This window comes from Triticum urartu, chromosome 2A (genome assembly GCF_056163025.1).
Source record: "Triticum urartu cultivar PI428250 chromosome 2A, HENAU_Tu73, whole genome shotgun sequence".
In the NCBI taxonomy this organism is placed as follows: domain Eukaryota; kingdom Viridiplantae; phylum Streptophyta; class Magnoliopsida; order Poales; family Poaceae; genus Triticum; species Triticum urartu.
The window spans coordinates 271,054,494-271,065,237 of NC_141874.1; positions in this window are offsets into that span (position 1 = coordinate 271,054,494).

Sequence of the window (10,744 nt, forward strand, 5' to 3'; positions counted from 1 at the left end):
AGGGGTAAAGAGTTGGCTTACAATCACCACTTCACACAATACATGAATATAGCATTACATCATCCAGAATACAATCAAGGACCGACTACGAAACCAAAATAAAGAAAGACCACCCCTATTTCTAGGTCCCCGATCGCCCCAACGGGGCTCCACTACTGATCGATAGGAAACAAAACAACCCAACGAACACGATGTTCATCGAGCTCCCACTTGATCTTAGCTGCATCATCTGCACTGGGATCAACGGCACCTGCAACAAGTTTTGGAAGTAATCTGTGAGTCACGAGGACTCAGCAATCTCACACCCACGAGATCAAGACTATTTAAGCTTAGGGGTAGGAAAGGGGTAATGAGGTGGAGCTGCAGCAAGCACTAGCATATCTTGTGGCTAACTTACGCAAATGAGAGCGAGAAGAGAAGCAAAGCACGGTCGTGAACTAGAAGTGATCCTCAAACTACTTATGTTCAAGCATAACTCCAACACCGTGTTCACTTCCCGAACTCCACCGGAAAGAGACCATCACGGTTACACACGCGGTTGGTGTATTTTAATTAAGTTAAGTGTCAATTTTCTACAACCGGACATTAACAAATTCCCATCTTCCCATAACCGCAGGCACGACTTTCAAAAGTTCAAAACCCTGCAGCGGTGTCCCAACTTAGCCCATCACAAGCTCTCATGGTCAATGAAGGATATTCCTTCTCCCAGGATGACCCTATTAGACTCGGAATCCCGGTTACAAGACATTTCGACAATGGTAAAACAAGACCAGCAAGACCACCCGATGCGCCGACAATCCCGATAGGAGTCGCACGTATCTCGTTCTCAGGGAAACACCGGATGAGACTAGCTACGAGTAAAACCAATCCTCAAGTTTCCCCGAGGTGGCCCCACAGGCAGCTCGGTTCGTACCAACACTTAGATAAACACTGGCCCGGGGGGGCTAAAATAAAGATGACCCTCGGGTTGCCGACCCGAGGGAAGGGTAGGTGGTGGTGAGGCAAATGGTAAAACAAAGGTTGGGCCTTGCTGGAGGAGTTATATTCAAAGCGAACTATCAAGGGGTCCCCATAACACCCAACCATGTAAGGAACACAAAATCAAGGAACATAACACCGGTATGATGGAAACTAGGGCGGCAAGAGTGGAACAAAACACCAGGCATAAGGCCGAGCCTTCCACCCATTACCAAGTATAAAGATGCATTAATTAATATAAGAGATATTGTGATATCCCAACATATCCATGTTCCAACATAGAACAAACTTCATCTTCACCAGCAACTAACAACGCTATAGGAGGGGCTGAGCAAAGCGGTAACATAGCCAAACAACGGTTTGCTAGGACAAGGTGGGTTAGAGGCTTGACATGGCAATATGGGAGGCATGATATAGCAAGGGTAGGTATCGCGGCATAGCAATAGAGCGAGCAACTAGCAAGCAAAGATAGAAGTGATTTCAAGGGTATGGTCATCTTGCGTGAGATCCTGCAAGGAAGAAGAACGAGTCCATGAAGAAGACAAACAGACGTAGTCGAACGGATCCTCACAAACGCGACGTTATCGGAACTAACCCGAAGAAGCTACACGGGAAAGAAGCAAACAACATAGTAAACAACCATCACATAAACATGTCATGATGCACAACCAAGTATGATGCATGTCCGGTTTAATGAGGCATGGCATGGCAATATGCACAAACAATCTTACAAATTAAGTGGAGCTCAATATGCAAGTCCGTTGCATATTGAAGAAACACCACGTGACTTGTTTAGTTCTCTCTTGTTTAGGTACCCAATAATATTAAATGTTGGTTAGCATGACAAGAGGTGAAGCGAAAGAAAACTATCTACCTAGGCAAGTTTAAATGAGGCCGGAACAACAAACAACAAATCCATAAACTCCTCATGTGCATATATTAGGATTGGTCCTGTTCTACGGTAAACCATATTTTAGAGTTTTTAAACATGCAAAGTAGAGTCACCATGTTAAACTACGCATTTTTCTACCCCATTTACATATAAAGATTATTTAAATCCGAGCTACGGTTATTTAGTTATGAATTAAATCATTTTAGCATGGAATTTAAGAAAAATTAGATAAACAACATTTTAAACAGTTCAAACATGCATGAAAGTTTGATATTATGAATCTCGATGCAATTCTAAGCATTTTTCATATTTGAAGTTTTTACATATGATGCATGGTTATTAAGTTATTATATGCATGAAGAAGGAGGGGTTTTCTGAAAATCAGTAAACTCCTGGATAAAAAGATAAATCACTCCGTGGGATAAAACATGAGTCGGGCCGAAACTGTGCAAAGGCCCAACAGGAGCAAGTGCTGGGGCTGCTCACCTAGCAGGCTTGGCCGAGATCTGAGGAGAGGGAGTGGCCGGCAGGGCGCGCTCGGCCGGCCTGCTGGGTTCGATCGGGGAAAGGTCAACGTGGTCGTCCTCTCTCTCGATGGAAGCAGAGGATGCAACGCCATGGGGCTTGCAGGCGAGGCAGGGGTACTTGGCGGCGCTAGGCGATGATAGGGAGGAGCGGTGGCGGCACGATACGACTGGGACTCGCCAGAACCGCGAGCGGAGGTGGCGGGGCGGACCGGACTTGAGGTGGTCGTCGGCCATGGCATCAGGCGGAGCTAGCAGCAGGATTTCGACCGCGAGGTACGGACGAAGAAGACAAGGCGGCGCAGGACAGCCGCGGGTCTGGTCAGTGGTGGGGCCAAGGAGATGAGGCCGAGCGGAGGAGGAGAAGGCCGGGGCTTGAAGCGGGACGATGGAGGTCGAGGCCATCCATGGCGCGGCGGTGGGAGCTCCTGTGTAAAATAATGAGGGAGAGAGATTAGAGGAAGGAGGAGCAAGTGAAGAACAGAGCCAATAAGGGAGGCGCTCATCTACAGGCTCCTGCGAGATGCTGGTTCTGCGGAAGGCAGCTGGCTACGGCTAGAGGATGGAGGAGGTCATTGGGCGGCGGTGGAGACGTTGGTGGTGGTGAGAGGATGGGGTCGAGGAGGGAGATGGTTGCAGGTGGTTGGTTCGATCGGATCTGGGAGGATCCCAAGGTGGGAGGCGAGTGGGTGGATGTCTAGCGGCGGGGACGAGACTGATGGGACAAACCTCCTAAAGATTAGGGTTGGACTAGTTTATATATACGCCTGCGGATTAGGTTAGGGGCTATGTCGTCCCTCCGATCAAAATCGGACGACCAGGAAAAATAGGCTAGGGAGTCCAAATAAGAAAACGGTGATGTTTTGTAGATGTTTGGGGATGATCCGAATCCAACAGTGACGACTGCCCGGGTCGGGTCCGGGGAAGTTTCGGACACGCACGCGAGGGGGTTTGTGCTCTGAGCAAAGAGGGGTTTTCGGACCGTGCGAACGCATCGGATGGCTCCGGGCGCGAAGAGTGGTAGGCATGGGCCTAGGTGGACTGTGCAGAGAGGGTTGGTCTGAGAGAAGAGGGGAGAGATGCAGCCCGACACGGTTTCCGGAGACCGAAAACGTCCGACGAAAAGACCGGCTATACTGCCGCTATAGTTATCCGTTGGGGCGTCAAACGTACTTCGAGTGCGATGAAACTTGGCATGCGGCCTACTAACAACAAAACAACACAACGCGTCAACTTTCATCCCATTCCGAGAACATTTTGCGGTCACTTCTAAAATAATATTTCGGACGTGCCGCGGGCGCGTGCAAGTGTGTCTGGGCTCAGAACGGACAACGGGGAGACCGGGACAGATGAAAGTTTTGAAAACATGATAATGCAATGCACATGATGACATGACAAGATGCAACACGCGAGCAAATGACATGGCAACGACGGAGAACAACTGGGAGACACCTGGCGCATCGGTCTCGGGGCATCACAACACTCGACCACTACGAGAGGATCTCGTCCCGAGATCTAGGATGGCACCAGAGAGAAACAGAAGAGAAAGAGAAGAGGTAAAACAAAGTTGCTTCTTTGACGAATGAGTGAAACCAAAGAACCTTGTGAGGTTGAACAAAATCGAGAAAAGAATACAACGAAGGTGAACAAAGTCGAAAACACTCCATTAGAAAAGAGGAATAAAGAACATTGCGAAAAACCATGAGGTTGAAGGGCAAGATATAAATTGAAACCACTCCTTTTAAAACAAGATAGAGAAGGATTAAAAATGATATAATTTGGACAGCACTCTGAATGAAAAGAAAAGGACTTGAATAAGAACTTGCCAAGATGAGAGGATACTTGCTGAGATGAACAACATACTGCCTCCAGAACTATTGAAAGAATGGTACAAGGGGTAAGAAAGATTTTAGATGGCACTCCGGTTGAGAAGGGAGGCAAAACTTGATAAGATGAGAGAACTTGAATGTTGGACACGACACTCCGGTTGAAAAGATAGACCAAGGAAAGTGCATGATATATGCAAAACGAGATGATAGGACGAAGAGAGAAACATCACCAAGCCTCAGGAACAAATGAATGAAAAAAACTAGATAGTTGGATGGAAAAGAATGGAGAAGAAGAATGACAACTCTCCTCAATAAAATTGAAAGAGCATGCTTACGAAGAATAAGCTTGATATGGGCTAATGGAAGACATCTCAAAATTTTGAGGTGACAACCTGCCACTCACGGGAAAAGATTGAATTGACATCAACAAGGAGATGAGAAGCTTATTTTACTAGGAGGGTAAATGAAGAACTTTGGACATTTATGAGCACCATAATTAGCGACAATCCTTAGGGAAAGCTTGAGGTGAAATATAACTCAAGATAACTCCACATAAGAGATTGATGGGTTGCAAGGATCTCATGACCAAATTGAAAAAGATGGGTTTAAAATATCCCATTCATTGTGAATGACGAATGATATATTACCACCTCAAAAGATAAGTGAGAAAAATGCACTTCGGATGGCAAGATGAAGAATTCTTGAGCTCCTCCAACAAAATCTTGCAGAACACTTTGAGAAAGAATTAAATCCTTGATGAACCTCCATGAAGAAACTCTCGAATAACTCCGGTGGTCACAAAGAAAGGAATCTTGAATTGAATAAGATGAATCCTTGCATTGATTAGATGGAGCTTCGTGATGATATAACCGAGAAAACTTGGAACTCCGAGAAAAAAAATGAACAACTTGAAACTGAGAATCTCCTCATCCTGGACAAACTCCGAAGGAAAGAATTACTCACTTGGGTGAAACAAGAATAAGAATTATGTTATGTGCATCCTTCACCAATTTAAATTGATGATGAGCAACGGATTTGACATACTACTTATTGTTCTTGAAAAGATTGAAGAGAGATATAGAGCAAACTTTGGAAAATCTTCAATGAACCACCGGTAGGATTGGAAAAGAGAGAATGAAATGATATGATAATGAAGGAAGGGAAATCTTGAACGAACCATTGTAAGAATTGAAAAGCGATTGAAGTAAAGGGATGAATCACGGTAAGATTTCGAGAACGAGAGCTGAAAGCTGAGAATGAATAAATCTTCCGAAATGATGGCCTCCGGAGAATCAAACTGAAAAGACTCCTAAAATGCTCTAGATGGGTGAAAACAATTCTCATAATCGAAAACAATTATGACAGGATGGCATCAAGCTATAACCATGAATCTTGAAGAGAATGGAGCAAGATTTAAGAGAAACTCTTCTCCGGTGTTCAAAATCTGAGAATGACGACGAGAAACACCACCATGAATTGTTGAGGTACTCTGGAATGAAAATTAGAAAGGTTGAACCAATGATGAAAATAATGTGAAAGATCTTGGAGGATGCATTTGACTGATGATAACTCATTCTTACGTCAAACTTGGAAAAGAATTTGAGAGTAACTCCGGAAAAATTAGAAGAGTCAGGTAAGATCCTGGAAAAAAACCTGTGGGTTAGGGCCCACTCAAAAGATACACCGTTGAACAATTACTTGAAAGGGAGATTGCGCCGGTTGAATAAAATGGCTTGAATGAGAAAAAACCTCGAAAACTAGCTTGGATTGATTAAGAATAGAAGCACTAACCTTCCGAGATATCTTCAGCACTCCAGATAACATGAATAGCAAGAGGTGGATGATTAAGAGGTGCACCGACAAGAGAAAGCATTTGTAACGAGGAAAAATATATGATCGACACTGAAATCTTGGATTGAATCCATCGGAGAAGAAAAGAGAAGGAAGAATGATGAACTTGTGGAGCATCTTCATGAGAACCATCGGGTAAGAATACTGACAGAAAAGAACGAAGAGACTTCACATGAATAAAATGGATATTTGATTAAGAAACCTGAGCCCTTGAAGAAAAAGGGTGGGAGGGTGGGAAAACAAAAACAATTTGGGAACGGATGAAACAAACACCACTGAGAATACTTAGAGTTGATCTTGCGAATGTTGACAAGATTGGATCCACCTGAAGAGGACCACACCGGTTGAAAAAAATTGAAATGACAAACTCAATGATCGAGAGGGATTAGTATTCACATAGGAATATGAGAACACCACTTAGGAAAAGGCATGGAATAAACACTTGACATTGAAGCAACTCGAATACCACAACCCAAAACAAAACATAGGATTGGCTTGCAAAATAAGCCAGAACAAACATATGATAGAGATTTCGTCTGAAGTTTTCGTGGTGGGGCCCACACGGGCTCGATCGTACAACACCATCATGTACAAGGCAGTGCACATGACATACGAAGCGTCCCCGAGTCAGCATAGCCAAGGACTCTTTAAGACACAACGAGACCACTGTAAAACCAACCGTGGATAGGCGGACCACTAGACGTCGAACCCCAATTTCATATCATACATCTGTCGGAAAGATATCCTAGGAGCTACTTGAATTCCCACTTATAAACTCCCAAAACTTTCTGGTTATGCAATCAGGTGTTGGGGGTACAGGGGAAGCATAATATCTCATCCAAAACTAGCAAATCCTACATCCAGCTGTATCCATCCTTCAACACATAACCAAGAAACCTTCGGAAATTATTTACCTCAACCTTCGAAAAGCTTCCGTTATACGAGTTATGGCAATACTCCCGAACTCCTGCCCCAGTACTGGGTGGCATCGAGGTTATCTCACCAACAACTACATAAATGAGATTTTTGAAGTCGGCGAACTCAGGTATTCCAGAACTGCAACGATAAAATTTTGACGACAACACCTCGGAGCTCAACTCCCCGGGACACTTCCACAACCCCTAAATGTTAGCAGGCACCCAGAACAATGTTCTCGTCACAAAACCATCAGAACGATTCCAAGATACCCGCGTGATCCTAAATTTTTTTTAGTGAAATTTGAGAAGAGAAGAGTCAGAACTCTACGTCAGGAGGCCTCACCAGAGCGACGAAGGGACTGAGGTGTAAAAGAATCCTACTCTCCGATATATATAATCCTATAAGACTCAAAACATTTTTTCTAGACTCAACAACGCCAGTGATTCGATCAAGAAAGGGGCTCCTAAGTCGGGGAAGGCTCTGATTACCAACTGGGAACACCCACAATGCGGCTATATCTCCGACGTGTCGGGGCACGACTTAGAGGCATAGCCGCATGGTAGGCATGTCGCAAGAGGGGTAATGTTTACACATCCCATGTACTGAACAAGAAAGGGGTAAAGAGTTGGCTTACAATCGCCACTTCACACAATACATGAATGTAGCATTACATCATCCAGAATACAATCAAGGTCCGACTACGGAACCAAAATAAAGAAAGGCCACCCCTATTGCTAGGTCCACGATCGCCCCAACTAGGCTCCACTTCTGATCAAAAGGAAACAAAACAACCCAACGAACACGATCTTCATCAAGCTCCCACTTGAGCTCAGCTGCATCGTCTGCACCGGTATCAACGGCACCTACAACTGGTTTTGGAAGTAATCTGTGAGTCACGGGGACTCAGCAATCTCACACCCGCGAGATCAAGACTATTTAAGCATAGGGGTAGGAAAGGGGTAATGAGGTGGAGCTGCAGCAAGCACTAGCATATCTAGTGGCTAACTTACGCAAATGAGAGCGAGAAGAGAAGCAAAGAACGGTCGTGAACTAGAAGCAATCCTAAAACTACTTACGTTCAAGCATAACTCCAACACCGTGTTCACTTCCCGAACTTTGCCAAAAAGAGACCATCACGGCTACACACGCGGTTGGTGTATTTTAATTAAGTAATTGTCAAGTTCTCTATAACCGGACATTAACAAATTCCCATCTGCCCATAACCACGGGCACGACTTTCGAAAGTTCAAAACCTTGCAGGGGTGTCCCAACTTAGCCCATCACATGCTCTCACGGTCAACGAAGGATATTCCTTCTCCCAGGACGACCCGATCAGACTCGGAATCCCGGTTACAAGACATTTCGACAATGGTAAAACAAGACCAGCAAGACCACCTGATGTGCCGACAATCCCGATAGGAGTCGCATGTATCTCGTTCTCAGGGCAACACCGGATGAGACTAGCTATGAGTAAAACCAAACCTCAAGTTTTCCTGAAGTGGCCCCACAGGCAGCTCTGCTCGGATTAACACTTAGACAAGCACTGGCCCGGGGGGGGGCTAAAATAAAGGTGACCCTCGGGTTGGGCGACCCGAGTGAATGGTAGGTGGTGGTGAGGCAAATGGTAAAACCAAGATTGCGCCTTGCTGGAGGAGTTATATTCAAAGCGGACTGTCAAGGGGTCCCCATAACACCCAACCATGTAAGGAATGCAAAATCAAGGAACATAACACTGGTTTGACGGAAACTAGGGCGGCAAGAGTGGAACGAAACAGCAGGCATAAGGCCGAGCCTTCCACCCTTTACCAAGTATATAGATGCATTAATTAATATAAGAGATATTGTGATATCCCAACATATCCATGTTCCAACATAGAACAAACTTCATCTTCACCTACAAATAACAACGCTATAAGAGGGGCTGAGCAAAGCGGTAACATTGCCAAACAACGGTTTGCTAGGACAAGGTGGGTTAGAGGCTTGAAATGGCAATATGGGAGGCTTGATATAGCAAGTGGTAGGTATCGTGACATAGAAATAGAGCGAGGAACTAGCAAGCAAAGATAGAAGTGATTTCGAGGGTATGGTCATCTTGCCTGAGATCCCGCAAGGAAGAAGAACGATTCCATGAAGAAGACAAACAGATGTAGTCGAACGGATCCTCACAAATGCAACGTTATCGGAACTATCCCGAAGAAGCAACACCGGAAAGAAGCAAACAACATAGTAAACAACCATCACATAAACATGTCATGATGCACAACCAAGTATGATGCATGTTCGTTTTAATGATGCACGGCATGGCAATATGCACAAACAATCTTACATATTAAGTGGAGCTCAATATGCAACTCCATTGCATATTGACGAAACACCACGTGACTTGTTTAGTTCTCTCTCATTTAGGTACCCAACAATATTAAATGTTGGTTAGCATGGCAAGAGATGAAGCAAAAGAAAACTACCTGTCTAGGAAAGTTTAAATGAGGCTGGAACAACAAACAAAAAATCCAGAAATTCCTCATGTGCATATCTTAGGATTGGTCTTGTTCTATGCTAAACCATATATTAGAGTTGTTAAACATGCAAAGTAAAGCCACCATGTTAAACTAGGCATTTTTCTACCCCATTTACATATAAAGATTATTTAAATCCGAGCTACGGTTATTTAGTTATGAATTAAATCATTTTAGCATGGCATTTAAGAAAAATTAGATAAACAACATTTTAAACAGTTCAAACATGCATGAAAGTTTGATATTATGAATCTAGATGCAATTCAAAGCATTTTTCATATTTGAAGTTTTTACATATGATGCGTGGTTATTAAGTTATTATATACATGAAGAAGGAGGGGTTTTCTGCAAATCAGTAAAACTCCTGGATAAAAAGATAAATCACTCCATGGGAAAAAACATGAGTCGGGCCAAAACTGTGCAAAGGCCCAACAGGAGCAGGCACTAGGGCTGCTCACCCAGTGGGCTTGGCCCAGGTCTGAGGAGAGGGAGTGGCCGGCAGGGCGCGCTGGGCCGGCCAGCTGGGTTTGATCGGGGAAAGGTCAACGTGGTCGTCCTCTCTCTCGATGGAAGCAGAGGACGCAGCGCCATGGGGCTTGCAGGCGAGGCAGTGGTACTTGGCAGCGCCAGGCGACGACAGGGAGAAGCGGAGGCGGCACGATATGACTGGGACTCACCGGAACCGCGAGCGGAGGCGGCGGGGCGGACCGGACTTGAGGAGGTCGTCGGCCATGGCGTCAGGCGGAGCTAGCAGCAGGATTCCGACGGCGAGGTACGGACGAAGAAGACAAGGCGACGCAGGACAGCCGCGGGTCTGGTCGGCAGTGGGGCCAAGGAGATGAGGCCGAGCGGAGGAGGAGAAGGCCAGGGCTTGAAGCGGGACGATGGAGGTCGAGGCCATTGATGGCGCAATGGCGGGAGCTCCTGTTCAAAATAACGAGGGAGAGAGATTAGAAGAAGGGAGCAAGCGAAGAACAGAGCCAATAAGGGAGGCGCTCATCTGCAGGCTCCTACGAGATGCTGGTTCTGCGGAAGGCAGCTGGCTACGGCCAGAGGAAGGAGAAGGTCATTGGTAGGCTATGGAGACGTTGGTGGTGGTGAGAGGATGGGGTCGAGGATGAAACAAGGAGGGAGATGGTTGCAGGTGGTTGGTTCGATCGGATCTGGGAGGATCCCAAGGTGGGAGGCGAGTGGGTGGATGTCTGGCGGCGGGGACGAGACTGATGGGACGAACCT